The sequence below is a fragment of the Eumetopias jubatus genome, unplaced genomic scaffold (assembly GCF_037043125.1).
Source record: "Eumetopias jubatus isolate StellerSeaLion01/CBP00866 unplaced genomic scaffold, mEumJub1_p1.0 scaffold_17, whole genome shotgun sequence".
Taxonomy (NCBI): domain Eukaryota; kingdom Metazoa; phylum Chordata; class Mammalia; order Carnivora; family Otariidae; genus Eumetopias; species Eumetopias jubatus.
In genome coordinates, this window is record NW_028274823.1 from 38,916,398 (window position 1) to 38,940,595 (window position 24,198).

At 41.4% G+C, this 24,198-nt stretch overlaps 1 long non-coding RNA gene across 9 annotated transcripts in view; it reads left to right on the forward strand.

Moving 5' to 3' along the window:
- LOC114205263 (uncharacterized) overlaps positions 1-24,198 on the forward strand; it is a 76,473-nt gene that overhangs the window by 1,929 nt on the left and 50,346 nt on the right. For 5 of the 9 annotated variants that reach the window (XR_015767126.1, XR_015767127.1, XR_015767131.1 and 2 more), the window contains exons 2-4: positions 8,292-8,441; positions 9,068-9,410; positions 22,523-22,581. This is a non-coding gene — a long non-coding RNA (uncharacterized LOC114205263). Of the gene's footprint in view, positions 1-8,291; positions 8,442-9,067; positions 9,411-16,590; positions 16,880-22,522; positions 22,582-24,198 lie in introns of those variants that run through there. The other 4 variants (XR_003608363.2, XR_015767132.1, XR_015767129.1 and 1 more) reach the window with 2 other exon arrangements.

Here is a 24,198-nt window from a genome sequence, read left to right on the forward strand (position 1 = left end):
CTGTCGGCCAAGAATTCTTGAGACGTCTTTGGTGCAAAAAGGTGATTTTATTAAAGCATGGGGACAGGCCCTGTGGGCAGACAGAAGTGCACTGGGGTCATGAGGAGCGGCCCATTATATACTTTCAAGTTGGGAGGGGGGTTAGGGATAGCTTAAGTCTCAAGGAATTTTGGAAGCAAGGTTTCCAGGACCTTGAGGGGGCTAGCTATTGTTGGGAAAAGGTCATTTATTACCATCTAATAAAACCTTAGTCATGAGACCCTTTAGATGTGGGTCATATGCTTGGGGGATGATTACCAACACGTATCATGGGGGGTTTAGAGATATAAAGGAAGTTTCCAAAGGAATTTTTATATGTTAGAGTAGACTTACAGGATCCTGGGGGGAAGGGGTGTCAGGCTAGGATTGCCTTTGCCTTTAGCTAAGAATTAACATGGAGGCAGTTGACTCCCTAGAGAAATGTCACTCAGCTTGTTTCAAGGACTTGTCAGTGGGCTGTAGGTAGTAAGGAAATTTAATAATTTTTCTTCTGCCTTTGTTTCCCACATCAGTTTTGCATGTCTTTGGATTCTAAATGTAAATTATTTTCATACTGTTTTCTTCAGTGCCTTTCTTTTGTTAATTAGCCTTGTCTGTTGTCTTCACAGGATTATTCCAAGACCAAGCATAAAGCTGTAATATTTTTTGCTGTTTTATAGTATTCCATTTAATAAGCAGGCAACAACGTATTTCCCCACTATTCTGTTAAAGGACATATAGGTTGTTTCCAGTTTGGGATATTATAAACAGTGGTGCTTTGAACCAGCACGTGTCATCTGGGGCACCTGTGATGTGGGAACAAAGGCAGAAGGAATGTAGATAAAATTAAATGTCCATATAACCTGCAGCCCATTGATAAATACTTTAAGGCAGGCAGAGTATAACCTTCCTCCAGGAAGCTCCCAAAGGTCTTAATGTTAATGACTTGCTAGAGGGAAAAACAATCTAGGTTTGACAATAGCGAGGTCTCTGGTATCCTGTGTTCTTTAGCATATGAAGATCCTTTTAGAACTTGCCTTATCTCAAGAATTCTTTCTTGGTCCTCAGCTCTGGAGCTCACCCCACCAAACCTCACCTATATTCCAAAACTATGTTAGATGTGCCAGACTTACTTTAGACTATACCTACAGTGGAATTCCTAGGTTATAAGATTTGCCCACATTTAACTTCATCACGTAAAGATACTCTGTAAAACAGTTGTACCAGTTTACCTCCTAAAGCCAGTGGGATTGCTAGATTAGAGAGTGAGTAAATATTTAACTTTTGTGAGCAATTACCAAACTTTTCCAGAGCGTCTGTACCATTTTGCATTTCCATTAGCAATGCATGAGAGTTCCAGTTGCTTTACATCTTCACTGGTACTTGATATTGTCAATTTTTAAAACTTCAAATATTTATTTTAGCCATTTTAATGGAGTATATGGCCATATATTATTATGACTAATTTGCATGTCTCTAATGGCTATAATGTTGATTATCTTTTCATGAGCTTATTTGTCATCCTTATATCCCTTTGTAAATATCTGGACAAGTGTTTTTCCCATTTTAAAAAATTGAGTTGTTTCCTTTCTGTTGAGTTTTGACAGTTCCTTATTCTATCTTAATATAGGTGCAAGGGCACCAGGTGGTTCCAGTTGGTTAAGCATCTGCCTTCAGCTCAGGTCATGATCCCAGGGTTCTGGGATCAAACCCCCCATCAGGCTCCCTGCTCAGCGGGGAGCCTGCTTCTCCTTCTCCCTCTGCCTCTTCACTCTGCTCCTGCTCTCTCTCTCAAATAAATAAATCTTTATAAATAAATAAATCAGTAAATCACTAAATACAGGTCCAAATGTGTGATTTACAAAATTTTCTTTTCAATTTATAGTTTTTCTTCTCCTAACAGTGCTGCAGAGCAAAAAAGGTTTTAATTTTGATGAAGTCAAGATTCTCAACTTTTTCTTTTGTGGATCTTGCTTTTAGTATTGTATCTAACTGTTAACATAGCACTAGGTCTTGAAGATTTTCCACCTATATTTTCTTTTAAAAGTTTTACAATTTTCCATATTATATATACATTTCATTTTGAGTTTTTTTAATGAGGTATGAGATTTAGATCAAGTTTCTCTTTTTAAAAATTTTTAAATTTATTTTCTCTTTTTTTAATTAAAAAAGTACTTTTAAAAAAATTTGAGTAAACTCTATGCCACGTGTGGGCCTTGAACTCACTTGAACTCACGACCCCAAGATGAAGAGTCACATGCTTTAATGACTGAGCCAGCTAGGCACCACATCTTTTTTCCCTTTATATCCAGAGATAGGCAGAAAAATGGATATACAACTGTTCCAGCACCATTTGTTGAAAAGACTACTTCCTCTACTAAATTGCCTTTGCTCCATTGTGAGAAACCATTATTTTTAAAAATTATTTATTTTTTTAAAGATTTTATTTATTTGACAGAGAAAGACAGCAAGAGAGGGAACACAAGCAGGGGGAGTGGGAGAGGGAGAAGCAGGCTTCCCGCTGAGCAGGGAGCCCGATGCGGGGCTTGATCCCCAGACCCTGAGATCATGACCTGAGCCGAAGGCAGTCCAACCGACTAAGCCACCCAGGCACCCCTAAATAAAGATTTTATTTATCTGAGAGAGAGAGCTCAAGCAGGGGGAGCAGCAGACAGAGAGGGAGAAGCAGGCTCCCCCCTGAGCAGGGAGCACAATGTGTGGGGCTCCATCCCAGAATCATGACCTGAGCTGAAGGCAGACACTTAACTGACTGAGCCACCCAGGGGCGCCCCTATTTATTTATTTATTTATTTAAAAAGATTTATTTATTTTAGGGCGCCTGGGTGGCTCAGTTGGTTGGGTGACTCCCTTCGGCTCGGGTCATGATCCTGGAGTCCCGGGATGGGGTCCCGGGTCAGGCTTCCTCCTCAGCGGGGAGTCTGCTTCTCCCTCTGACCCTTCCCCCTCTCATGCGCTCTCTCTCTCTCTCTATCTCATTCTCTCTCTCAACTAAATAAAATCTTTTTAAAAAAAGATTTATTTATTTTAGAAAGAGCACACTGAGCGTGTGTTGTGGGGGAGGGGCAGAGGGAGAGGTAGAGAATCCCAAGCGGACTCCACACTGAGTGTGGAGCCCAACGTGGGGCACAATCCCAGGACCCTGAAATCATCACCCAAGCCAAAACCAAGAGTCAGACACTTAACCTTAACTGACTGAGCCAACCAAGCGCCCCTATTTATTTAATTTTAATGATCTCTACACCCAATGTGGGGCTTGAACTGAAGACTCCTGGGATGAAGAGTCACATGCTAGATCTACCTACTGAGCCAGCCAGATGCCCCTGTTGCAAGACATCAAATGGCCATATCTGTGTGGGTCTAGATCTGGACTCTTCTCTGTTCCACTGATTTATCTGAGTATCCTTTCATCTATACTTAATTGTCTTCATTGCAACTTTATGCTGACTTCTAAACTTGTGTGTAATGAGTTCAACTTTATTCATCTTTTTCAGAATTATTTGGCTATTGTTCCTTTGCCTTTCCATAAACATTTTAGAATGTTTGTCTATATCTTATAAAAAATATTGCTGGATTTTGATAGGAAATATGTTAAACCTATATATCATTTTCGGAGAGAATTGACATCTATCTGTACTATGTTGAGTCTTCCAATCTTTGAATACAGTATGTCTGTTCATTTACTTAAATCTTTTTGGATTTCTTTCATAAGTATTTTGTAGTTTTTAGCATACAGGTCCTACCTGTGTTTTGTTACATTTGTTAGATACCTAAGTATTTTAATTTTGGTGAGCTATCATAAATGGTATTATATTTTTAATTTAAATTTCCACATATTTGGGGGCACCTGGGTGGCTCAGTCGTTAAGCGTCGGCCTTCGGCCCAGGTCATGATCCCAGGGTCCTGGGATCGAGCCCCGCATCGGGCTCCCTGCTCAGCGGAGAGCCTCCTTCTCCCTCTCCACTCCCCCTGCTTGTGTTCCTGCTCTCGCTATCTCTCTCTGTCAAATAAATAAATAAAATCTTTAAAAAATAAAATAAAATAAAATAAAATCCTTGTTAGGTATTGCAGATATTGGGGTTGATATTGGTTTTCTTTTCTCATTCAAGTGGCTATTTTCATTGCTCTTGGTATGACATTTCGTTAAAATTGGATCCTGGACATTTTGAGCTATTTTTTGAGGCTCAGGCTCTTAATAAATCTGCTTTTTTGTTTAAGATTTATTTATTTATTTATTTTTGTTTTTATTTATTTAAAGATTTTATTTATTTACTTGAGAGGAAGAGAGAGCATGAGCAGGGGGGTGGGGTATAGGGAGAAGCAGACTCCCTACCCAGCAGTGAGCCCGATTTGGGACTCGATCCTAGGATCCTAGGATCATGACCTCAGCTGAAGGCAGATACTTAACCGACTGAGCCACCCAGGTGCCCAGATTTATTTTAGAGAGAGATAGAGAGCAGTGGGGAGGGGCAGAGAGAGAGGGAAAGAGAATCTTCAAGTAGATAGATTCCCCACTGAGCGCAGAGCCCCTTCCAGGACTTGATGCCAGGATCCTTGAGATCATGGCCTGAGCCAAAGTCAAGAGCCCTACTACACTTCAACTGACTGAGCCACCCAGGCATCCCCTAAATCTTCTGTTTTTAGGATTTCTCTGATGCCACACTGGCAAGGGAAAGGAAGGTGATATCATTACTGCCCAATAGGGTGGAAGTCCAAGTTCCCCACTTGGCCTCTGTTGACAGTCTGGAGATTGGAAATGGAAGGGATGTTTTATTCTAGTGGACTGTGGTGGCTGTCAGGTTCTCCACTGGACCTTCAATGACAGCACCTTGATAGGAGGGTGAGCTGTGCCATGTCACAGCCTAGAAGAGGGTGTAAGTCTAGGCTTGCTATAGACCTTTGCTGATATGGGTAGGGGTGGTGTCGCACTTTTTTTATGTGGAGTTTGGCTGGAACAAGATGTTTATTTAAAAGTTTTCTGTCTTGTAAGGCTGCCCCTTTCCTGTCGTTTGGCTGGAAAAAACATACTATTCTTAGGCTTTTAAAAAAAATCTGCATCCATTGGTATTTTCAGATTGCTGGCTTTTCTTTTTTTCAAGATTTTTTTTTAAGATTTTATTTATTTATTTGAGAAAGCAAGAGCGAGAGAGAGAGAGAGAGAAAGAGAGAGAGAGAGAGAAAGAAGGAGCAGGGGGAGGGAGCAGGGAGCCTGGATGTGGGGCTCAATCCCAGGACTCCAGGATCATGACCTGAACCGAAGGCAGACACTCAACCAACTAAGCCACCCAGCACCCCAGATTGCTGGCTTTTCTAATACATAGTGTGGAATATATGAGGCAAAAAGAAAACCCAGGGACCCCAACATCATGTCATTTCTTGGGTACCAGGATCCCTTCTTGATCTGCCATTTGGTCTCTACCTTTCAGTCTTGTTTATTTATATAATGGTCAGGATGTTTAGTTGTACTTAGTGGAGGAATATGAAGTGTGTCTATACTGTCCTGGACTGGAAGCTTTGCCTTCATTGTTGAAAGATATTTTTACTATCTCCACATTTAGAGTTTGGTCTTTCAGTACTTCAAAGCTGTCATTCCACTGTCCTCTTTCTTACATTGTTTCCAGTAAGAAATCTGGTGTTATCCTTATATATGTTATTTATTGTCTGTTTTTACTGACTTGAGTTGGTTTTCTTTTTTTTTTAATCACTTGTTTTGAGCAATTTGATTATGATGTTTTTTGGTGTAGTTTTCTTCATGTTTCTCTTATGTAGGATTCATTGAGCTTCTTGGAATTGCAGATTTTACAGTTAAAGTTGTAGGCTATCATTTCTTAAAATATTTTTTGTTTTGTTTTGTTTTCCCCAACTCCCCTTTCAATTATCTATATATTAGTCTGAAGTCATCGCACAGCTTACTGATGTTCTTTTCATTTGGGGGAGATTTTTTTTTAGAAATGAACTTGATTGTTCTTTACTCATTTTTATTCATTTTATTTTTTTAAGGATTTCATTTATTTATTCGTCGAGAGAGAGGGCACGCAAGCACAAGCAGGGGGAACGACAGACAGAGGGAGAAGCAGGCTCCTGGCTGAGTAGGGCACCCCAGGCGGGACTCGATTCCTGGACCCTGGGGTAATGACCTGAGCCAAAGGCAGATGCTTAATTGACTGAGCCACACAGGTGTCCCTATTTTTAAAATTTTTTTAAAGACTTTATTTATTTATTAGAGAGAGAGAGCTAAAGAGAGACAGAGAGAGCACCAACAGGGGAAGGGGCAGAGGGAGAGGGGGAAGTAGGCTCCCCACTGAGCAGGGAGCCTGCCATGGGACTTGATCTCAGGACCCTGGGATCATGACCAGAGCAAAAGGCAGATGCTTAACTGACTGAGCCACCCAGGTGCCCCACTCATTTTTATTTTAACCAAACTTTGTTATAAGAATAAAGCTAGTTGGGGGATGCCTCTGTGACTCAGTTGATTGAGTGTCTGACTCATGGATTTGGCTCATATCATTATCTAAGGGTTGTGAGATTGAGCGCCACGTTGGGCTCTGTGCAGAGAGGGGAGTCTGCTTAAGATTCTCTCCCTCTCCTTCTGCCCCTCCGCCTACTCGCATGCTCTCTCTCAAATAAATAAATAAATAAATAAATAAAACCTTAAAAGGAAGAAAGCAGGTGGTTGCTTATAACCACAAGGCATTAAGAAGAATTATTTTATTGGTTCTGTTACCATAATAATTATTAAAGCCATAGACAATGGGTTAAAAACTAGGTTTGATCATCAGGGTGAAATTCAGCTTCCATCATTAGTTATACTCTAAATATACATCCTGCTCCAAATAGGTAAGCCAGTATTATTGGTTAAGTGTAAGAGTTTTTATTACAATTAACTATTATAACCAGGAATATTACACAGAAGTTCCTAGTAATCTAATTACCAAATTTTGTCATGACATTTAAGGTACCCTTGCCTTAACTTGACAAATATTTGTATTCCCAGTATATTCAAGGCATCTGAATATATCCTTTTTTAGGACTCCTCTATTTTTCTGCAATTTGGAGTATTACTTACTGTTCTTGGTGTATTACCACAGCTTAATTCTCTTTTCTCACCTTCTAGGACATTCAGTAGTTAGCTATTAGAATTTACAGTTTCATCTCTTACAACTAAAGCTCACACTTCCTCTTTTCTTTTGCACCACATTTGAGATCATTGATGGCATCTTCCAGCTCATTTCACTGTACAAATTTTCCTTTATTCTGATATTTCCTTAATATTGTTAGCATTTCTTTCAGATTTTGACACTATTTTTTGACACTATTTTTAATATAAGAATTAACAAAACTGCTCTTTTGCATAAAAGATACTCTTTTATAGGTGCCTTAGTCTCTCATATTTCTCTGAATATATTAGACACATATCTTTCAAAATCTCCTGTTCGGTGTATTATTGGCTTAGTTTCCTTCAGTGTTAGTTTTTGTCCTTCCAGTTGGGTAATGCCCTTTGGGGTGTTGGTTTTTCTCAGATGTCATGTGAGAGTTCCTGCTGGCATGACTAAATACTGTTTACCTATACCCTTTATTGGCAACAGGATGGAGTGTGGTGTGGTCTGGGTACCAGGACACAGTAGTGATGTGGCATTCCCAAGGTATCTTAGCTGCTGCCAGTCACCAAGGGCACTTCCCTGCCTCCCTGGTTATACTGTGTCAGTCTGGGAGTAGACCCATAGCTGCTTTCTAGCTGTCTGGGCCCAAGGGGGAGGGAGTGCCAGGACTCAGACTGTCTCTAGAGCTTCTTGCGTCTTTTCAAGCTGTCATCTTCTGCAGGTTTTGAACTCTGGATCCAACTCTATGGTCATTCCATCTTTGAATCCCTCAAAATTCCATGTCCACTGAGGGTGACCCTTCTCATTTTCCAGCAATGATACCCATTTATGTTTTTAAAATACCTTTTGTCATTTCTATAGTTTTTGGTCAGAAGGCCTACTGAAGTATGTGCTTAAGTGCCATTTTGATTCCATTCAATTGTAGACTGGAATATTAGGTAGTACTTATAGGTGGGGTGAGTGTGTCTGTACAAGCTTTGTAATCAAGATCTTGGGATTAACTCTCAGCTCTGAAACATATTTGGTATTCTTAAGTCCCTTTATATAATTTCATCCATCCTTACTTTCCTCATCTATAAAATGGGGAAAATAATGTTTATAATGTATTCTTTTACATATATTAAGTGAAAAACTTAGTTTTTGCTTTGTTTTCAGCCACAAAAGATTGCACACAAACTGGTTTGATGCTCTCCTGACCAGTGTCCCTTCTCTGATGCTTGGTCCTGAAGGCAGTGGAAGCCAAACTTACCCTGGCGCTGTCTGCTGAGCTGTGCAGAATTTCCAACATTGAAGATGGAGCATCAGGTGTTCATTTCACTTTTTTGTTTAACTCTAATCAGAAGATTATATCAAATGGCCTTAAAAAAAAAAAAAAAAGAAACCGTGGAACATAGATATATTATTCCAGTCCCACAGAATTGAAGCAGATCAGTGTTGAAGGGCAGTGACATATATAGTATTAGCCAAATCAGCTCAAGCTGATATAGCTTGGTTTATAGGAAAACTCCACTGACTTCTGTCTAACCTTATACAGGGAGACCAGGAACAAAGAGCAGCTGTTATTACAGAAGTGAAAGCTGTGTAACCGATTTGTACCATGAACTTATGAAATCAGTATTTTTTAAAAATTTCCTTTTCAATATTTTGTAATGCCTCAAAATGTCTCTTGCATTTTGAACTTATTTCAGTTTATATCGTACTAGTGTACCTCAGCAATTAAATATGCATATTGAAATGATTTCAGTTATGTGAAATAAAAAAGTATATGTAAATATAAAAAATACATAAAAATACCGTGTTGCTCTAAACAAATTTGAGAGACATGCTTTTGAAAAATTTAATTAAAGGTCTTAGATTCATAATTTTTTTAATTTTGATTTTTTTCATCCTAATCTTTTTTTTTTTTTAAAGATTTTATTTATTTATTTTAGAGAGAGAAAGCGCACATGAACAGGGGGAGGAGCAGAGACAGAGAGAGAGGGAGAGAATCTTCACACTTGAGTGCAGAGCCTGATCCGGGGCTCCATCCCACGACCCTGACATCATGACCCGAATAGAAACCAAGAGTCTGACGCTCAGCCAACTGAGCCAACCAGGAGCTCCTTTTCATCCTAATCTTTTTGTTTTTTTTTTAAAGTTTTATTTTTATTTAAGTAATTGTACACCCAGCGTGGGGCTCAAACTCACAACCCCAAGATCAAGAATCACGTGCTTTTCCGACTCAGCCAGCCAGGTGCCCCTCTAATCTGTTTTTCTTCATTTATAATCCTTAAGGTAAGTTAAGATTTTACAACATTCAATTTGTAAATTGAAACATAATACTGGTCTTTGTGATTATATGAAATTGTGAAGCCTCAATTTAAAGCTTTCTTTTTACTGTTAGTTCATTTTATTTATTTTAAAGATTTTATTTATTTTTGAGAGAGAGAGATTTAGCACAAGCAGGGTGGGGAAGGCAGAGGGAGAGGAAGAAGCAGGCTCCCTACTGAGTAGAGAGCCCCATGTGGGGCTCAGTCCCAGAACCCCAGGATCATGACCTGAGCCCAAGGCAGATGCTTAACTCACAAAGCCACCTAGGCACCCCCTGTTAGTTCATTTTAGGTTTTTTTGCTAAAGTAAAACATTTAACTAAAATTTCTATTACTAAGTTAAAATAAACTCTTTCACAGAAAGATTCATAGGACTCAGGATATAGTTATACTTGTGGCTAAGATTTATTACATTATAAGGATGCAAAGCAGAATCAGTAGAGGAAAAAAGGCTCATGGGGTGATATCTAGAAGAAACCAGACCTGAGCTTCCCAGAGTCATCTTAGTGAAGTCACACAGGATGCACTGAATTCCCCCAGCAACACGTTGCAACAACTTTTGTGAAGTGTTGTCTACGAGGGAACCTCACCGGAGGTTGGGAATTCAGGATCTTCCTTGGGAGTCAGTCATGGAGGCACATCGTGCCTGTGTTACTTGTGGCAGTCGCTGAAATTCCAGATGTTCAAAAGGAAAGCCGGTGTTCAGCATACATGTTGTTTGTCAGTTTAGGTGCAGTGAGCCACTCTTATCATTTAGGGCAAGTTTTATATGCATGTAGGCAACTGTTTACCAGGCAAGTTCTCAGATGCCAGCCAAGGACCAGCCTTGCAAGCAGGCCTTGCTGAGGTTAGCAGGTTCAGGCCTGCTGTGTTAATTCTTTTTGGCATGAAATATAAATGGTATAAGCAAACCAATTAAACAACCAAAATTGTCAGAATGGATTAAAAAAAGACTCAGTGTCTATAAGAAACTCTGTATAGGTGGGTTTTTTTTTTTTTTTAAGATTTTATTCATTTATGGGGTGCCTGGGTAGCTCAGTCATTAAGCGTCTGCTTTCGGCTCAGGTCATGAACCCAGGGTCCTGGGATTGAGCCCCACATCGGGCTCCCTGCTCGGTGGGAAGCCTGCTTCTCCCTCTCTCTCTCCTCACTGCTTGTGTTTCTGCTCTCACTGTGTCTCGCTCTGCCAAATAAATAAAATCTTTAAAAAAAAAAGATTTTATTCTTTTATTTTAGAGAGAGAGAACAAGTCGGGGAGGGGGGCAGAGGAAGAGGGAGAAGCAGACTACTCGATGAGCAGGGAGCCTGACGAGAATCTCGATCCCAGGACCCTGAGATCGTGACCTTAGCCAAAGGCAGATGCTTAAGAGACCACCCAAGTGCCCCATAGTCTGTACAGGTAGTTTTAAAGATAAAGGGATAGAAAAAGATAAAACATAGAATAGTAAACAAAAATCTGAAGTAACCATCTTAATATCAAAGTAGATGTCTGAACGATGAAAATTGCCAGAGATAAAGAGAAATAGTATATTGGGTGCCTGGGTGGCTCAGTTGGTTAAGCGACTTCGGTTCAGGTCATGATCCTGGAGTCCCAGGATCGAGTCCCGCATCGGGCTCCCTGCTCAGCAGGGAGTCTGCCTCTCCCTCTGAACTTCTTCCCTCTCATGCTCTCTCTCTACCATTCTCTCTCTCTCAATAAATAAATAAAAAAATCTTTATAAAAAAAGAGAGAAATAGTATATAATGAAAAAAGAACTGAATAGCCAAAGCTGTTTTAAGTAAGCTTTATGCCCCGTGTGGGGCTGGAACTGATGACCCTGAGATCGAGTAGCACACTCTACCAACTGAGCCAGCCAGGCGCGGCACCTGCTAAAACTGTTTTGAAAAAGAATAAAGTTTGGGGCACCTGGGTGGCTCAGTCGGTTAAGCGTCTGCCTTTGGCTCAGGTCATGATCCGAGGGTCCTGGGATTGAGCCCTACATCAGGCTCCCTGCTCAGCGCAGAGCCTGCTTCTCCCTCTCCCTCTGCCTGCCTCTCTGCCTATTTGTGCTCTCTCTCTCTATCTCTCTGTCAAATAAGTAAATAAAATCTTAAAAAAAAAAAAGTTTCAGGAATTATAGTATGCAGTTTTAAGATTTACTATAAAGCTATAAGAATTAAGATAGTATGGTATTAGTAAAGGGATTGATAGATTAGTGGAATAGAAGTGTCCAGAAATTGACACAAATATGGCCAATTGATTTTTGACAAAGTTGAGGAAATTCAATGGCAAAATGATAGTCTTTAACAATTTAGTGCTAGAATGACTGGATATCCATTTGCAGATGAAATGAACCCTAATTGAAACCTCACACCTTATATGTTAACTCAAAATTGATCACAGATCCAAATATAAAACTATAAAATGATTTGTTGATTAAACCCCTTAGTGATCAGGTTGCAGTAACAGCAATTAAAATATATTCTAAGAATGCCTTCCTTATAGTCTGTGTAACAGTAATATCACCACCATTGTTTTATAACTTAAAGGCACATATCTTGTAGATGGGTTTTGCAGTAATGGTTTATGAGGGATTTGTGTGACGAAAGAAGATGGTGAAGCAAGGGGTGGGAAGCAAATGTTTTAGAAGACTTTCTCAGGGCAGTCTCTTGATACTGGAAACTTGCTTTTCCTGATGATTCTGTTAATAAATCAGCTCATCTGTGTGGTATTGCCTATTCTATTCCTTGGCATCACTGCTTCAAAGGAAACACCCATCATCCATGGACTGGAAAGGTGAAGTGGTTCACCCCCCATTAGCCTGTGTCCATTGTTCTGACATTGGACCCAGCTAGACTGTCCAGTGCTCAGATGCCCCACCATGCCCTTACCTTACCCCATTTAACAAGTTCTATTTTGTATCTCTCCACACCATTTTGAGTTTGTCCTTATAAATGTCATGCTTCTCTCAGCAAAGTTACACCTTGATCCTTATATATTTATTGCAATATGAATAGAATTTAATCATATTTCATCACATTACTATTGGCAAACAGGAAAACTTTCAGATAATTTACTTAAATAGTTCAAATATCTTGCTAGTATTTCAGTTTTTTTCTTCATTTGGTCTTCAATTTGTTTTTTGTTTTTAATTTTTTTTTTTTAAGATTTTATTTATTTATTTGACAGAGAGAGACACAGCCAGAGAGGGAACAGAAGCAGGGGGAGTGGGAGAGGGAGAAGCAGGCTTCCTGTGGAGCAAGGAGCCCGATGTGGGACTCGATCTCAGGACCCTGGGATCATGACCTGAGCCGAAGGCAGATGCTTAACGACTGAGCCACCCAGGCGCCCCTTCAATTTGTTTTTAAAACTCAGTTCTTTTTAATAGATAATCTACTTTTATTTCTTGAATTACTGCATTGATAAAAATTTGGGGACCATATTTTTTTTATTTATTTGACAGAGACACAGGGAGAGAGGAAACACAAGCAGAGGGAGTGGGAGAGGGAGAAGCAGGCCCCCCACAGAGCAGGGAGCCTGATGCGGGGCTCGATCCCAGGACCCTGGAATCATGACCCAAGCCGAAGGCAGACGCCTAACGAATGAGCCACCCAGGCGCCCTTGGGGACCATATTAATAATAGTGATACTAAGTACCCTTGTTTGGTTACCAGATTTAATTTGATGGAGTTCTTTTGGTGTTATATCATTAGGTAAAATGTTGCATCGGGCTATCAAAAACCTTCAGTTCTGTTACAAAAGTATACCATCTCCCTGCTCCTTTTCTAAAATCATGTTCAGAGTCTCATGACATTTTATCTATATTCCAGTCACAAGAACCCTGTTTGGTTATTAATAAAATCTAGGGAGGTGCTTTACCAGCTCAGTCACTCCTCTGAGACTTTCTGCCTCTTGCCATGATTGTCCTCTGGGGCAGTGGTACAGACTTTTTTTTTCCCCCTAAGGTTGTACAAACTGCCACAAATGTGGTGGCTTAAAACAAATTCTCTCACAGGTCTACAGGCCAGAAGTTTGACATCAAGGTGTTGGTAAAATTGGCTCTTTCTGGAATTTCTGAGAGGGACTCCATTCTAGTCCCCTCTCCAAGCTTTTGGTGGCTGCTGGCAATCCGTGGTGTGCCATGGTTTGTGACTGCCCTACGATCTCAGCCACCATCTTCACATGGCTTTTTCTTCTATGTATCTCCGTACAGCTCCTTTTCTATGTCTTATAAGGACACCCGTCATTGGATTTAGGTCCCGTCCTAATCCAGGATGATCTCATCTTGAGATCCTTTAATTATACCTGCCAAAACCTTATTCCAAATAAGGTCACCTTCACAGGTTCCAGGGATTAGGACTTGGACATATCCTCTTGGGAGGCCACTATTAAACTCACTACAGTACTAACCTGTTTACTAAATGTAACAACTTGCCCGAGCCCCTGTTTTAGTCAGGAATGGTGCCAGGCACTGGAAGTATGAAGATGACTAAGATATCTTTTTTAACATCACAGAGTCTGATTTCAAAAAACGATATAAAAACCCTCACACCCATATGAGATATAAGTATAATGAAGAGATAAATACAAATCTTGTGGAAACACAAATTAGGATACTCACAAAGGAATTCCTTAAAAAGAACGTTTGCCTAAAACTGCCCTGTCTGAGGGGCCCCTGAGTGGCTCAGTTGTTAAGCATCTGCCTTTGGCTCAGGTCATGATCCCACTGGGATCGAGCCCCGCATCGGGCTCCCTGCTCAGTGGGGAGCCTGCTTCTCCCTCTCCCACTCCCCCTGCTTGTGCTCTCTCTCTCATTCTATCAAATAAATAAAATCTTTTAAAAAAATAGTAAATTTTAGGGCGCCTGGGTGGCTCAGTCGGTTAAGCGACTGCCTTCGGCTCAGGTCATGATCCTGGAGTCCCAGGATCGAGTCCCGCATCGGGCTTCCTGCTCAGCAGGGAGTCTGCTTCTCCCTCTGACCCTCTTCCCTCTCGTGCTTTCTATCTCTCATTCTCTCTCTCTCTCAAATAAATAAATAAAATCTTTAAAAAAAATAGTAAATTTTATGAAATCTAAGTATAGATCAAATATTTTTTAATTTTTTATTGTTATGTTAATCACCATACATTACATCATTAGTTTTGGATGTAGCGTTCCATGATTCATTGTTAGATCAAATATTTTTGATGAAAATTTAGCATCTGAATTGAGATGCTCTTCAGTGAGAAATACACAGCAGATATTGAAGACTTAGTAAAAAAAAAAAGCTTCGTTGTATTGTCTCCATTTCCTCCTCTGTGATACTTGATTAACAGCACCTTCACTGTAATGATTGTACCAGCAATCTATTTGGAAGAGCATTGTCAGTTTCAAATTTTACATCCTTTTATTACTGGAGAGTTTACAGTGCCTCCTAATTAATGGTAGGGTTGAAGAGGAGTGGAGTATTAGAAAAGTATTCCCAGGGGTGCCTGGGTGGCTCAGTCATTAAGCATCTGCCTTCGGCTCAGGTCATGGTCCCAGGGTCCTGGGATTGAGCCCTGCATTGGGCTCCCTGCTCCGCGGGAAGCCTGCTTCTTCCTCTCCTATTCCCCCTGCTTGTGTTCTCTCTCTCTGTCAAATAAATAAATAAAATCTTTAAAAAAAAAAAATATTCGTGCCTCACAAAGTAAAAACTGTACTGGTTCTCAGAGGAGCAGGACAGCAGTGTGCTAAGAATAAGGGACTTATAAAATCCAAAGTGATGAAAGTATGTGAAATAAATATTAGAGTTATAAAATTCTTTGCAATAAAAAATGTAAAGTACCTTGATAATTTTTACATTGATTACACGTTGAAATAATTTGAATATTTAAAAAATAAAATGTTATTAAAGTTCATCTTTTTCTTATTCCCTTTATTATGTGACCACTATAAAATTTAAAATTACATATATGGTTCTCATTTCTTTTCTTTTTTAATTAAAAAACATTTTAATTTTAGATAAAAAGAGAGTACCTGACCAGCAGGGAGGAGCAGAGGGGAAGGGAGAAGGGGGAAAGAATCTCAAGCAGACATTGAGCTAAGGGCGGACCCCAATACCAGGCTCCATCCCACAATCCTGTGATTGTGACCTGACCCTGAGATCATGACCTGAGCACAAACCGAGACTCAGATATGAAACAATGAGTCAGATGCTCAACCAACTGAGCTACCCAGGCACCCATCTTATTTTTCTATTGGACAGCACCGCCAGGTCTAAAATGGTGAAAGGGAATGAGATTAGGGAAGAAAGAATATTTTACAGAAGAGAAAGAGGTATTCTTGGTCATGATAATTCGTTAATGAATGTATGGATTTAGTTTTATCCCAATGTACTATTCTTGCCAGATCCCCCTCCTTCATGTTTTAAAAAAATAACCAGGAATGTGAAAGGGTAAGATGGAAGAGTATTTGCCCAAGATCTCAGTGTTAATCTCCACCTTTGGGCATGGGGAGCAGTCAGAGCAATAGTAGTCCACCTTTGTCTTGAGAGGAATTTACTGAATCTGGGCCACATTCTTAATGCATTCTGAGTGAAGTACCTGAAAAAAAAAATCTTGATAATATCTCTAGAAATTTTGAAGTCAGAGATCTCTGTCAAATAAAAAACAATCTTTGGGGCGCCTGGGTGGCTCAGTTGGTTGGGCGACTGCCTTCGGCTCAGGTCATGATCCTGGAGTCCCGGGATCGAGTCCCGCATCGGGCTCCCTGCTCAGCGGGGGGTCTGCTTCTCCCTCTGACCCTCTTCCCTCTCGTGCTCTCTATCTCCCTCAAATAAATAAATAAAATCTTAGAAAAAAAATAAAAAACAATCTTTAAACATTTTAGTCTCTTAATTTTTTTGCCTTTTTAAAAGAGGATTTTAACCAACTGAGCCACCCAGGCACCCCCTTGATTGCATTCTATAGAGGACATTATCGCACTGTCCTCTTCCTTCTGGGGGATTTGTCACCCTCAGTGATCCTGCCCCCATAATCACATTTTTGTATAGTCCCCTCCCACATTGTGTGAGGGTTGCCTTTGCGATCAATAGGATGCTGCAGAAGTGGTTTGTCACTTCTGAGGCAAGGTTCTAAAGGACTCTGTCTTCTGCCTCTCTCTCTCTCTCTCTCTCTCTCTCTGGGATTGGTTGCCCTGAGGGAAGCCAGTTGCCGTGTTGAGACGCTCTCCTGGCCAGGAAATGAGGCGCCTGCCAATAGTCGTGTGGTGTGCCATCCTGGAATTGGATCCTTGAGCCCTGGCCAAGCCTTCAGGTGACTGCAGCCTGGCTGAGAGTTGCAGTGCCACCTCAAGAGAAAGCCTGAGCCAGAACTGCACAGATGAGCTGCTCCTGACTCTCAGAAATGGTGTGAGATAAACATTTGTTGTTTTAAGCCACCAGATTATGGGTTATTTGTTATGTAACAACTAATAAACTGCTTGCGAATTTGTGAGTCTGTAGCAATTTCCTAAGAACTATATTGGAAAGGACACTGGTCCCACTATTTTCATATATGCACAAGCAGTTTGTTGGACACCCCCTGAAATTCTGGACATCAACATATTGAGTAGATAGAAGACCAAAAGTGACTTAGAAAAAAAAATAAAAACAAAACCAGTATCACTTCCTTGGGACTTCATTCCTTTTGTCACTTCCCACATTTATGTCGATTGAGTTCCCCTTCAGCAGGTTCCTCTGGCTGTAAATCTAGAGCCTCTTAAATTGGTGAGAGTGTTGACACTCCTCTCACCAGCTATTTCTTCTGGAACTCTGTGTTCAACTTGAGTTTCACTTCCAGCGTTGTAACTTTTGCTTTCTTTGCTGCAATTTCATCTTTATTGGCCAATTCCCCCTTAATTATTTTTTTTAAATGCCACTTGAGTTTGTATAGTAGTCTGACTCCATATTTGACCTTTGATTGATGACAGCTTTCAAGCTTCACCCCTGTTTTCTTCTCCCTCTGCCCTGTGTCACATCAAGCTGATGTGAAAGCCCAGGCGCTCCCCTCTTTGACTCTGGAGGAAAGTTCAAGTCACACAAGTCCCGGCTCCAGCCCCACCCCTTAGTCACAATAAAACCTTTAAGGCAGTCTTTCCCAGCTCTCTCAAGCCATTTTTGGACTTAAGTGGTAACTATCCCTGTTCACCCCAGAAAGCCTCATTTTTTTGGTAAAGATTTTATTTATTAGCACAAGCAAGGGCAGCAGCAGAGGGAGAGGGAGAAGCAGGCTTCCTGCTGAGCAGGGAGTCCGATGGACTCATCACAGGATCCTGGGAGCATGACCTGAGCCCAAGGCAGATGCTTAACTGACTGAGCCACCCAGGGGCCCTCCGGAAAGCTTCATTATATGAGTAATAAACCTTTTCATACCCTCTTTGTGCATGTAGAGTGTCATCAGTTTTGACATCCAAACTGAATTTTTGATGGGGATCCATCTTATTTCTTCAGGGTATCAAAGATAAACACAGCTGGACATTAGTTAAGGCCGTGAAAATAGATTCTATCTAGTAACTACTGGCGGGAAAGATCTGAGAATTCTAATTTTGTGGAGGTGATAGGATATTTTAAAAGAATGTGGTGGGGAACAAGCAGAGACTCAGGTAGAGTCAGAAATGAAATAATAAGTATAAATGAGGGGCGCCTGGGTGGCTCAGCTAGTTAAGCATGCAACTCTTGATTTGGGCTCAGGTCATGATCTTAGGGTCCTGAGATCGAGCCCTGCCTGGGGCTCCACGTTGTGCATAGAGCTTGCTTAAGATTCTCTCTCCCTCTGCCCCTCCCCCACTTAAGAGTGTGCTCTCTCTAAAAAAATTAAAAGTATAAATGCAATTAGGTCAGCTGCATCTGTAATTATCGAAATTAGAATTCTGTCCTCCCACAGAGACAGACAGAGGCTCTATCCTTCCTGATGAATACATTTCATTTCAAGGAAATGGTTTTCAGGTCCTTGACAGAGATACTTCTGAGTTGTAGGAGATACATACACATCTGAAAGGGACAGAGGAAGAATTCATAATTAGTGAATGCTCTAAGGGAAGTCAGTGGCCTCTCACTGTTGGCTGGCACAAACAGTAAATTCTGGCAGAGTTGAGTTTTTTGGGCTGACATTTTAATGGTCTGTGTGTCTCTGTGTGTCTGTGTGGCTGAGGGCAAGGTGTGGGGAGGTGGGCATGGGAGTGGCTATGAACAGCCTTATGTTGGTTAGAGTTATTAGAGTTTATTTGTCTCTCAGCAGAGGTCTGGACAGAATCCCTATGTGCTCAGAGTTCTACAATTCTCAGTAACTAGAACAGTTTACCAGTGGGAGACAGAGCCCACACAACTACAACTGTTGCTGTCTCCATGTGAATTGAGTAACAGATTCGCAGTGACCGAATACCAACAGACTTTGAAAGAAGAGATATGACTTGTCACTGATCATGATGTGCAGCCATTATTAGTGTTACGATTTGTGGACTGAAGAACTAGAAGCTGAGTTTGTACTTTATGTGATTACTGACAGTTAATATGAAGGGGTACTGGTATTATTTAACTAAACCAGGCATCCGTGCAGAGGACTGCCTGTTGAATATGGGGCTGTCACTTTTTTTTTTTTAAGATTTTATTTATTTGACAGACAGCTAGAGCAGGAACACAGCAAGCAGGGGGAGTGGGAGAGGGAGAAGCAGGCTTCCCGCTGAGCAGGGAGCCTGATGTGGGGCTCCATCCCAGGACCCTGGGATCATGACCTGAGCTGAAGGCAGACGCTTAACGACTGAGCCACCCAGGCGCCCCAGTGCTGTCACATTTTACGGGAATTTAAATTGTGCAAATTTAAAATAATGTGAATAAATATTTGAAAGTTGTATGTTATATACAAAGTTTGAAATCATGCAATTCTCTTAATACTTTAAAAAATTGTTGGGAATCATAGAATTTTAAAACTCTCTTAAACAGCAAATTGAGGTCAGTATTTATTACTATACATAATCCCTTTCACCTTAACCACACAAAATTTAACTCTATCATGTGTCAGTCTCCTGTAAGTGCTGTTTATGTGCTTTGAAACATTCATTTTGTGAATGATCTGCAGACTTGTGCTGCTACTTTAATATTCAATGTTGCTAAAATAAAAATCTTTTTTTTTTAAACCAACTAACCCAAATATTTACTTAGGAGTGGTATTCATGCTTGTGCTCTAAAACATGCCTGGAAATTGGTAACTTTGGAATAGAATTTTTGTTTTTATTTATTTTAAAACAGTTTTTTTTTAATATTTTATTTATTTGTCAGAGAAAGAGCGTGAGCTAGCGCAAGGAGGGGAAGCAGCAGGCAGAGAAGCTGGCGTTCCACTGAGCAAGGAGACGGATGTGGGACTTGATCCCAGGACCCTAGGATCATGACCTGAGCCAAAGGCAGACGCTTAACAGACTGAGCCACCCAGGCGTCCCAGAATTTTTATTTTTTATACAATTTGAATTTGATGCACTATGCAGTTGAATTGGTAGCTTAATTCTGTTAAATACTCAGAAAATATGCAGCAGAATTAAAACAAAATTTCTCTATCCCATTGGTAGATTTATGCTCTTTGAGAATGCATTTACTACACTTAGTCCAATGGGAAAATTAGTACTCGATTATCTAGATAGTAAATCTTGCCTTGTCTTCACATACATATTCTTCACATCACTACTATGTACTATAAATATGTGGGTTTTATTGTTGTGGGGTTTGTTGAATCCTGGTTTTTAAAAAACAACTTCAACTTCAAAAAACTTAACAAAATCTTTATAATAGACATTTTGGAACAATTGGGGAAATTTGAATATGGAGTTGATATTAGAAGGTTTTTATGGAATTACTGTTAAATTTTGTAGGTGTGATATTATTGTGATCATGTAGGAGTATGTCCTTAATCTTATAAGATATATGATGACATATTCAGGGCTGAAGTGTCATCATAAATGACTATACATTTAGATAGATAAAACAAACATGGCAAAATATAACAGCTGTCGACTCTAGGTGAGGTGTTTATGTCTGCTCATTGAATTCTTTCAAAATTTTCTATTTGAAATTATCAATAAGAGCCGGGACATATATTGACCAAGAAAATGTTTATATTCTTCACTGAAAACATGCTATAATAGTTATGCCCTTAAAATGCTATTTTTGTAAAATGTCAGAAGATTGTGCACAGTCATCTAAGGGAGATTGGGCTGTGCGTGATAGTCGTTTTCTTTTAGTTTGTGTCTATTTTTATTCATCTACAACTTTTATGTATTGCAAGTAATTTTGAGAAGCTGGCACCATCATGTTTTATCATCATTACTACTACTGCCGACACCACCAGCTCTGTGGTGGGAGAAGCTCTGTCACAGGCTTTTCTTTTTCAACGTTCGCACTGCGTGACTCTCTCGAGTCTTCAGTCCGCGACAGTCTGCGAGGGCTGAATTTAGGCCTCACGCCCCCTGGCGGTTCTCCCCGACGCAGCTCCGGCCCCTCCAACCCCGCTCCTGCCGCGGGGCCTGACGGGAAACGCCCCTCCTAGTTTGCGGCTAGAGTCGCGCGGGAGCCGGGGGGAGGGGGGCTGGGCGTTTCGGCGCATGCGTTGGCCACGCTGGGCCCTGCGCCTGGGCGAGGCGGGGGCTGGAGCGCCGTTGGGGCGCGGCGGGTGTTGAGAAAGAGCTGCGCCCGCGGTGGGGGCGGGGCTCGGGCCCGGGTCGGGGCCTCAGGTCCCAGCCCGCAAGAGGTGCCTCCGCGGGTGGATCGCTGCGCGACCTTTGTTCGCACACTTGCGCCTGGGGGTTCTGAGGCTGCGGTAGTGTAGGCGGCTCCTGTTCGGAGGCCGCCGCACGCTCAGTGATTAATGCAGGGAGTCCTCACCGTTCTGCTCTAACAGATTAGGAAACGGAGACTCAAGACAGGCCCGCGAGCGCCTCGGCCCGCGCAGCCCGCGGGAGACGGCGCTAGGAGGCACATCCACAGCTGTCTCCTCTCTAAAAAAAGATTCTACCTAAACCCGGCGACCTGGCCCACCCAGCACTGAGCCAGGGGGCATCGCCGTCAAGTATAACGTGGAATCCGGTTTGTCGTGGGGCACTTGTATTTCCGGGATTCTTCGTGTTTCTTCAGCCTTTTTGGGTCACGCTTCATAATGGTTAGTTACGCGCCTGGTCTGAACTGTCCAGCCTGTGTGTCCTCAATGGTCCTGGTTTGGGTTTTTTGAAGGACCAGCCCAAGATGACGGGGTATAGGAAGTTCCAAGATTTGAGACCCTTATAGTAGGTTACAAGTAAAATGATTTTGGCCCTGACGTTCATGTCCTGGTTTCCAGAAACAAAGAAGCTCTCCTAAGGTAGAGGAATCCCACCTGGAAGATAGCCAATGTGAATGGCGACCTCCCACCAGGGCTGCAGAGCAGAGGAGGACTAGGCCGAGAAAGAGCAGACGCTAGATTTGGAAGGCTAGTAGCCCTATATGATCCTTGTGTTCTGCAAGCCACCCGTCAAACTGTTGACAACCTGAGTCTGAGCCAAGTTTCAGGAGAGGTGAGCTGCGGCTAAGGCAAAAGGGCAAGACTGCAAAGCACAAGTCACTTCATTTGAGAGTTTGAGAGAGCATGGTCTCGGGGAAAGAAATACCATCTACCACCAAGAAAATTCTATCTCAGACCTCCCTAACAGCCTTTGGCTTCTTTCAAATGCTCTACTCTTTTCAGATCCGGAGGGGCTCTCATACCACACGCAGCATTGAGAGATGTGGTTGCTTCCTCCATTCTGACTTGAAGGACTCAGAAAGTAGTGTAGGAAAGAACTTCCTGGATTACCTGTTTCTGCTTACAATGAAAGATGAAAAACACTGAGCTAGAGAGGGTAAATGTCCAGGTCATCCTGTTCATTTGTGGCCTAACCAATAGTCGGATTTTCAGGTATAGTTAAAACGGGTTTTTGTCAAAAGACAGAAACTATTGCCAAGGTCGTTAAGGACCAAAGGATGTTCTCCTACAGGAGGATGTTTTATCCAGCTAGTGAGTGGAGTTTTATAGACGGGAGAATCCAGGAGGTGCAAGGCAGGTCAGATCTCTTGTGATTATTCTTTCTTTCTTCTCCCCTAGCTCCACCTTTGTAGTTCCCTACATGTTTCCTAGTTCCACAGAAAATGCATAGATCTCAGGTGAGTTGTTTATTGTTCTTCTCCCTATTTTGTTTACCGTGACTGTCTGAGACTTTTAAGGGTCAATAGGTTAGAATGGAAATATAGAAATAGATGAAAATCAGCTTCAGGGAAAATATCCAGGACTACATCAATATCAGGAGTAGTATGCAGAAATAGGCAGGTTTTATGATATTGCAGCCAAATTTGTCTGATTTTTCTTTTGTATGTTTTATTTTTAGTTTTCCCCCCAAGATTTTATTTATTTACCTTAGAAAGAGAATGCATGTGAGTGGGGGGAGGAGGGAAGAGGGAGGGGAAAAGAATCTCAGGCCGACTCCACATGGAGCCCGACTCAGGGCTGCATCCCACCACTGAGGTCACCAAGAGTCAGACGCTCAACCTACTGAGCCACCCAGGAACCCCTTTATTCTTATTTTTATTTTTTTTAAAGTAGGCTCCACACCCACATGGGGCTTGAACTCACAACTCTGAGATCAAGAGTCGCATGCTCCGTTGACTGAGCCAACCAGGTGCCCCTAAATTTGTCTGGTTTTTCTGATGGTTATAGCAAAAATGCAGACATTCTTTGTTGCATGATTTGAATTGGTCCTTAAATTGTTATGCTAATTCCTCATAAGACACAAGAGTTCTAAAAAATGTTCCTGCCCTGATTTTCCTGTAGGTAACAGTAAATAATCTTTCAGGGACTATGGACGATCAATACAGCCTGCTCCTCAAGGGAAGCAGGACACTTTGTGCTGAAGGAGAATTTAGTCAATCCAGGTTTCTACAGGCCCAGGCGCCGTGGTCCCATAGACCTCTTTCTGATGATCCCACTTGATCCAGGCATATAACCAGGGATGTCTCCAAGAAAGAATGGATTATACCACCTTCAGATAATCTCCTTTAATATTATGAATAGATTGTGCAGCAGGTGGATTAAAGTTGTATTTTCTGGCAAATGTTTCCCCATTTCCCTCTCATATTTCAAACCAAATCACTTGTTGGATCTGTCTGGTAAGGGGCAGTGGAGATCTTATTATGGCAAATATCATGGATACTTTAGTACTTAAGTTACTTTAATTGAGGTAATACTCAGTGAATTGAGCATTCTGTCTAGTTTTGGTGCTCATGTCCAGTCTCTCCTAGAAACTCTTCTTGCTTGGTTTCTGGTCTATTCCTCCTTCTGTGATTACTTCTTTTCTGTCTTTTCCATAGCGTCTTCTTCCTCTTCTTGCCTTTTATTATTGTTTCTTCCACAGTGTCCATTACTGATCTCCCATTGTGCTCACTCTCTTGGTCTTGCTGGCTAATCTCCTCTCTGGGGATGTGGCGTTTGCTGGGATGCTTGAATCTGGCTCTCCAGTCCAGATCTCTCCCCTACCCTGGACCCTAATGGCCAACTTGCTGGACATCTCTGTATAGCTCATCTAAAGGCCTTCAAACTCTACAGATCCAAAAGGAAAGTTGTTATTAATGGCCACCCCCCCGCCACCCTTTTTTATTTCCTACCAAATGTTATGACCAGCCAACCCATTGTCCAGGTAACAAACACAACATTTTTTCTTTTTTTTAAGATTTTATTTATTTATTTGACAGAAAGAGAGCGAGAGAGGGGACACAAGCAGGGGGAGT